This window comes from Barbatula barbatula, assembly GCF_947034865.1.
Source record: "Barbatula barbatula genome assembly, chromosome: 6".
Taxonomy (NCBI): domain Eukaryota; kingdom Metazoa; phylum Chordata; class Actinopteri; order Cypriniformes; family Nemacheilidae; genus Barbatula; species Barbatula barbatula.
The window spans coordinates 21,777,985-21,786,327 of record NC_136765.1 but is presented as its reverse complement, the minus strand read 5'-3'; positions in this window follow the sequence as shown (position 1 = coordinate 21,786,327).

Sequence of the window (8,343 nt, the reverse complement as noted above, 5' to 3'; positions counted from 1 at the left end):
TGAAATTCTAGGCATTACAAACTGAACGGACGGTCCAGTGTGCTATTTTGAAAAAGGATCTTTTGAAATGCAATATAATATACATAACTATGTTTTCAGAGGTGTAAAAGACCTTACATAATGAAGCGTTGTATTTTTATTAAATTAGTTATTTCTATCTATATACAGCATGGGTCCCTTTGATTAATTTATTTATTTGACATAAAAATCTATAGCCCAAAAGATCAATTCGTACACATTTTAAAAACTGTCCAGGATAGCATACACAAAAAAGACAGAGGCTTTTTTCCATTCTGGTCCTCGGTATTCAAAATGGACAAACAATTCATAATGGGAGTGAAGTCACACATCCGCATCTCACATAATAACTTAAAAATGAAGAATTTTCTGTATTATTTTATACACCATCATCAACTTAAGAAACAATACCCTTTTATCCGCCGCCTTGGTGCTTCGAAAGGGAGGGGAGGATGAGCGTTTGGTTGCAATTCACAACCTCATCGCTAGTTGCCGATAAATTTCAGACACTGAACCTTTAAGTTTAAAGAAATTACACATTCGTTGCATGAAAGATATTCAACACCATCACCTTTTTTTAACCCGACCTCTCCAAACTCAAATTGCTTTTGACAATCTAATCAATTACTATACAATCAATTTTTCATACTGAAATACATCACATTACGTTAGTAATTTTCTTTTACTAACTCGGATGCCATTGCATGTTTCCATATTAGAATGGAAATGAATGGCTTAGCGAATCCTCCCGTACTATAAATCCTCTCTGTGAACCCTTTAGAAGAACAAGGACCCATTGATTCTTCATCACCATTATTCCCTCAATGAACGCTGTAGACATTTTCCAATGATATTGAAGATTATCTTGGTTTTATTGCAAGCCATATTTCAGGTGGCTAATCATTCACAGCTTTTATCTTTAGGAGCAGTATGTCATACTGTTTGCGACATCTAATGTCACAGAGACGGTAATAGAAGCGTAATTGGTTATTGTGATGCCTAAAGGTAAAGAATGATGAGATGAGCAACAACAATGGAAATCACTGCAATGGCCGGTCAAAATACCTCCTTAAATAAAAATAAAAAATCTGAAATGAGACCTCTGTAATATCTCATTTGTTTCTCATAAATTCATTGCTAAGTAATCCTAGTGTATGTCAACAACATTTGTATTATTCAAATGAGTTTTAGGTGAAGTTTTAGGCAAGTAATTGATCATTAAGTTACATATACAGTATCTCAGTTGTAACTGTGTCTATGATGCAAACAGACCTAACTTCACTCTTGCTTAAGTGTATCTGCATCAAAAAAGCTTGTAATATATTCGGGGTTGCACAAGTGGACAAAAAGCTTTCTTTTAACTTGTTCCTCTTGAGTAAATTTGCCATTTTAGATGCTCTCGCTGAGGCAGTCATCAGCTCAGTGAGCTGGATGTATGGACCGGTTCTCTTTCCATCCTGGCCGGGAGACAGGGACATCTTCTGATGACAGGGCTCCGTGTGTGCTTGTCCTCAACATTTTGATGTGTTGATAGGCTTTCTAAAGATAGAAAGCAGCTCTGTGATAAATATTCCCAATCGACTGAACTCAGCAGCTGATGGACCCTGAAAGCATTTTTATGCATTTAACGGTTGTGCTGCTGGCTGCACTGCAGAGGCTGCGAGACGTGGGCTATGAGGTGAATACGCCCGAACAGAAAATAAGCGCACTGTGAGAAAATAAGCGCTCTGTGAGGCGAGAGGAAGCAAATGGGTTTAAGAAAATCAACTAAAGCTGAAAATCAGTTCTTTACGAAACCAGTAGCTTGTAACGTACATAGGCTAAAAATGATTGTGCATTGAATGCGGTTTCACACATTAAGTGCTACACATTTAAGGAAATGTTTAAGAAACAGATTGCCCAGACAAGAAAAGAATATGCTTTCTTATGTTTTGTAACCAAAGCGTAACAACTTAAAGTTAAGTCAGAAAATTGAATAACAATATAAAGTAGAATAATTAATACAATACGATGGTATACAAAGTTATATGGACTTACAAGAGTTATTTTGTGGTAGTCTATTATTTTTTGAAGGTTTAAGTCGCTATAAATTCTCCACGTTGTGCTCCGTAGAAAACAATGTTCATGAATTTGTAAATAATTTTTTAAAAAGTGCATTATTGGATAACTTCTTCTAAGTGGAAAAAAATGTCAAAAGCTATATTTACCAGAGAGATTAATTTATAAAAAAAGGGAAAAAGCCAGCATATGCATACAAAAATACAAGAGTGAATAAATATCAAAAAATTTAATTTACTCACCCCCTTGACTTTCCAAACATGTATTACTTTCTTTTTTCTGCAAAACACCAAAGAAGATATTTTGAATAATGTTGGTAACCAAAAGCCGTCGTTCCCCGTTGACTTCTATTGTATTGACACAAAACCATTGCAAGTCAATGGGGACCAGTGGTTTTCGTTTACCGACGTTCTTCAAAATATCTTCTTTTGTGTTTGAAATGGCAAAAGGGTAATGAGAGTAAATGATAACAGAATTTTCATTTTGGGGTGAACTATCGCTTTAAGAACGGCTATCAAAACGGAATACCCTTCAAAATCAGCATTTACCAGACGCAGATGCAGTAGAACATATTGCATGTCAGCCATTTATTTTTATTTCTTTTCAGGGAAAACGACTTGGAACTTGGAAAAAGATGCAATGAGACTATTAAGATAATACTCACGTAAGCTGTTGACCTCTGATCCAAGAGCCAGTCTATTAACTGCCTTGGTAAACACCGTAATGATGGACAGCTGGTGAGGGTCAAGGTGTTGCCATCAAACTCAAGAGGAAAAGATAGAAAGCAATATAAACTAACTATGCTTATCAAATGAAAAAAGTATAGAGTTGCTGCAATTTAACTTCCAATTCACAGATGCCACTCTGAATGTGAGCAAGATTTTTTTAAAACCAGTAAGTTGGAGCGCCATGCGAGACAGGTGATATCTCAAAATATAGCTTTAGGAAGTGCACATGGTTTCACACTGATTTTATGAGTCTCGCATATCAGATACTTGTTATCCAATGATGATGCTTGATTTTGTAGAAGAGTAATATGCCTGTTTGCTAACTAGCGTTGATTCACAGACGCTGTTGTTAAAGCAAGGACCTGTCTGTGTGAGGTTGAGTAGACTGTCATTGAGGTGCTGGAGAGAGACAGGACGGCTAATTGGGGTCAAAAACATTTCTGCTGGCTCTACAGATGGCAGCAGTCTGGGGACTCGGAGACTGAAACGTCATAACCATTGTGTGAGAAATGGCCTTGAATTATATTTCTCGAAAATAATTGTGCCTCAAGGACTAGACTTTTAGCAAGCGTCCTTATTTAAAACTTGAAAACACATCCAATTTCAGAGACAACTGGTGATATCCCTTAAAAATGACACGTTTTACTTTTATGCCCACAACACTTATGTTTTGAGTTGTTCGGCCTGACATAACCAAATCTTTCCATCAAAGAAAAGGGAATGTATCCGGATGCATTATTGTTTTTTTTTGTACTATGATACGACTTAAGTTTGAATTGAATTTTGGTTTTACACTGGGTTAACTATTAGTTTATCTCTACAGTCTTAAAATAAACACAGTGCTGCAAATAGCTCTTTATGGATAAATCGTCAGAGTTGCTTTTGCATACACTCTAAACCCAAAATAAAATTGTGAGTCCTCTCTATGTGATGGCAAAAGGCTGTCGTGTGCTTACAGACGTCACTATAGATCACAGCGTTTTCTCCCCTGCTGTGCCATTCTGACTGGGCATTAAAGACCGGCGCCGTACAAGCTTAACTCATATCTGCCACTCTGAGTTTCTTTGACTCTGTTCGTGTTTGTCATCAGTTCTGTTTTAGACACTAATTTTAGGAAAATATAATTGTATTTTCTAAGCGAGATTTATCTTCACCGATATCTTGAAAATTCATCCGTACACATTTTTAGATTTTAGAATTCGTAGGTCAAGTTTTGATTGAAAGGTCCAGTGTATGAAATTGAACTGCATCTAGTGGTGAGGTTACGAATTGCAATCGACGGCTTACTCAACCGCTCCCCCCTCCCTTGCGAAGCACTACGGCCCCTAACAGGACAGTGATGTCGTCATGTCGATAGTGTATGTATGAGAAACGCTCTGAAGTGCAATTTGTCCAATGAGGGCCACTGTAGAAACAACATGGAGAATTCCACGTAAGGGGACATGCGGTGTGTAGATAAAAATAGCTCATGCTAAGGTTACAACGCTTTATTTTGTAATGTCTTTATTCACCTCTGAAGTCATAGTTATATATATCATATTGTATTTCTGCCCATTGATCTTCCGAAATATTACACATTGCGCCTTTAAAAATAATTCACACACTGTTTTATAAAACAGGTCCCGGTAGGAGCTGAAAGACACAGATAGATCCAAGGTTTCCTCTCTCTCCTCTGACGCACGTGTTGGGAGACAAATCAATGGCTGAATCAATGAAATGTCAATGGCGTCTTATCGTTGCTTGTTGCAGCTTGACGCTGGTCTCATAGCCGTTGGCAGAGGACATTCTATGTGTTTGGTCATGTTCTATCACTCATTCCCCTTCATGATTACTTACTGAATCTGAACAAAAAAACCTAAAGACATTAAGATTCTCTGTGTTGTACATTATCCGTGTTCCTGTATGCATTTTTAGAATAAATTGAACAGGCTTCAAACAATTCCCCTTGTCCAACTATCTTTCACTTCCCTCTCACACATTTTGGCTTGCCGGGCGCTACAAGTGAGATTGATGGTGTGTGCAAACTGGCAAACCCTTAATGGGATTTCTTTATCACTGCAGTGATTCACAAGAAAGGCTGTTTAAAGCCTGAACTCCACTGATGGAGAGAGCTGCCCTATTGCTCCGTGCACCTGCTCAAGAGAAGATATTTCAGATAAACTGCAGAAGGGCTGAAGTTGGAAAGGTGGTGCTGGTGTTTTTCCAGATCCAAGAGAACTGTCAACACACATGAAGATTATTACGGTGCTTTATGTTGTTTTTGTGTTTAGGTTATACTGTACGCTGCATGTTTGTCTTCTGAGGCCTGTTTGTGTATTAACCTTCAACCCTGTAACGTTCAACCCCATCAATTATTTTATTTATTTACTTGATTTGACAAAAGCACAAGAATCCCAAATTTGAAACCATAAAATAGCCCCCCGCCATCTCAATCAATATCAGCAGAATATGAAGGGAGGGGACCGAGGCTTGCGTCATCACCCATGACATTCATTTTGCGTATGGTAAAGGCCCAGATGAGGTTCTTCTTCATAGGCTATAATCCCTCCCCATAAACACGCTCAATTCATTTGAGTCCTGCATAACGCGAAACAATATTCTGCCACAGGACTCATTAGAAAGGCCATTAAAAACACAGCAATACACCTGAACCACTTATATAAATAGAGATTCAATAATGCTGCAAGCATTTTCTGTTTATACTTAACTCTATGCGTGAAAAAGCGGATTAAAGTATGTTTTTATTCAATAATAGAATAAAGATAATGATTCACAATATAATCTATTTTAAAGCAACGGCTTGGAAAATGTCAGTTGTGAAATTTTTAAATCATGGTTTGGTTTGCTTTTTACTTTTGTATTTTATAGTAAAACATTACCCTACACATTTTTACCCTACACTCTTTAACATTGATTTCCATTGATGTTTAAAGACATAAAATGAAAAGGAAAGCAACTTTATCTTAAGACAAACCTACGAAAGAAAAATAACTTTGTGCCGGATAAGAGAAGATGATTGCTCACTTTTGATTTTCCAGAAACCCATTTCAAATCTGCTAATCCTTCTCTGCACAGCATGAGTCATCCAACGCCGCGGACCAGCGTAGCTCTCTCTGCATTTCCTCTGGTGCGAGAAGGGCAGGACACCACATTTCATTTTGTCTTTCTTGAAAAACTGCAGATGTGCATTTCCACCTCTTTCCTCTGATTTAACCTCAACGAGTTTAAAGTATGAATCGTACTTACTCAAAGTTTTTTCATACAAAAGCATGACGTGCAAATTTTTTATCCAGGTTGCCAAACTTGCCAGGTTTTACACATTATACATTCGTAGATTTTTAAAAATACCATGAGAGGTGCAATAAAATCGGTGCACGCGCTAATGCTTGAAAAATCATCCTCAATATGCTACAGCATAGTAAGTGCATCAGCAAGTCTTGCACATTCACATTTCTCAAAGAGAATAAATTTTAATAGAAATGATCATTCATGTGCGTTGCACAATGTGTTACAATCACAAGCAACATCAAAATTGTGCTCTAATTCTAAACTATTTACAGCCAGTGCTCTCACTGTCACATTTCCTGCTTTTGATCTTCTCTCCATGTTGTGAACAGGACCACTCAAAAGACAGCACTTAGCTGAGCCTAGGGAACAGTAAATTGATTCCCCATGCCACCTACCCCCTCTGAACCCTCACTGTAAAGATAAGTGTCGTCTCTGAAATCGAACCCTGTGCCTGCCACGCTTCCATTTGATTAGCTGCCGGAACAATTATCCTAATCGTGTCATCTTAATGAAGAGCCACGATAACTCGCCTTCGGTCCAGTAATCCAGAAGACCACCGCCTACACGGAATACCGTCTCTTATCGCCCTCTTTAATAAAGACGGATTACCTCAAAGGATAGAAGAAACATGAAGTTCTGATTGTGGATGTTCGCAAATGTTTGTTGTTGACAGTTCATTGTAATCTAGATCATAAGAACTCACTTCATCAGGGTGACCTGATGATCAGCATATGCATAGTGTGCAGTGTTCAAAAAATATGTTTTGATGTGGAGTGAACGTCTTGGTGACTGGTAGGGAAAAAGCTACAGACAACCATTTTGGTTTCAGGGGGAAGATTATTATATTAAATACCCTTTCCAACCACCCACCGGTTGTCTTGCCAATACGTCAATCAAAGGTAAGAGCTTATTAATAACGCTCTCAAGTGGAAGTGGTTTGCTGAATCTAACAGTATCTTCAGGTCTGAGGTATGAGGCGAAAGCGTAACAGTAGGGTGGAGGCTGCCCGCGTGGTTAGATTCAAAGCAAATGCCCTTTCCCCTGGAAGGCCCCTCCTCTATAGCCACACAGATCACAGGAGTTTCCTCTCAGACCCCGTCAGACCCCTCACGCTCTAACATTTACACTAAATTACCAAGCTTCAAAGTGCTCGGTATGCACCCAGAAATGATTATCCTAAACAACGATGTTGAATTTTGTTTGCGTTGTGACAAATCGATGTGATTTCTTCAGTAAGCGACTCTCATTTAATTTCAACTTTAATAGGCTCTTTGCCCATTATTACGCAATTGCTGCAACTTAAAATAAATGATACAATTCAAGAAACTTTAATTGTATTTACGCCTCTTCCCTTATTACCATAGACCGCAGCATTCATTTTGCATTAGACGGTCTTTGTTCACGTATTTGGAATATGTTTATTCTTTATCGGACACACTGATATATTTGTTCCATTTTTTTTGTATTAGACTCAAAGGACATTCACTTTAAAAACTCTCGCAAAAGTATGACTAAGTACAGTCACTTGTTATTTTTCTTCCTTTAGTAACCTGCTATAGGGTGGACCACGACATTTCAGTTATGGACAACTTACTCATGTAAGTGCAGGGAGCGTGAATGAAGAGGAATTCTGAGTCAGCTTAAGATAGTTTAATGACACTGCTTGAGTTTTTACTTTCTCAATCTATATAATAATGCGATAATTCCGTCTGGTCTGCCATCCACGGACGAATATCATATGTTTTAAAATAACTCGTTTTATTTAATAATTTGTGATGGTATGCTTTGTAGTTTGTGAAATTGTTTGATAATGTAGTGCCCTCTAGCGGTACATGATAGCTAACGCAGGGCTTGAGTCCAGGATACTTGGAAAATAATAAGCCTAGGTAAATATGAAAAAAATATTAAGACCAAGCAAGAAGCCCAGGTCATATGAAATATCGATCTACATATGTTTTTTTTATTACTATTGCAAGTCTTGTTATTTGGCATATGATATTTGTGTAAAATATTGCTCTCCTCAACAGGAAGAGCACGCAAAAAGCTAAATCTAAGGCTATTTGCGCTTATTGTAGACATCTGATAATGTGCAAAAAAAACAGTACAGTTATTAGCATGATGATATACATCATTTTAAAATATCCGCATGACCAGCTCTGTGAAAAGTAACACATATCACGTGACAGCGCTCTGTGGTCTGCGACTTGAAGTTTTCCTTTATTTTGCGGCAACAGTGTTAAACTTCTAAAGC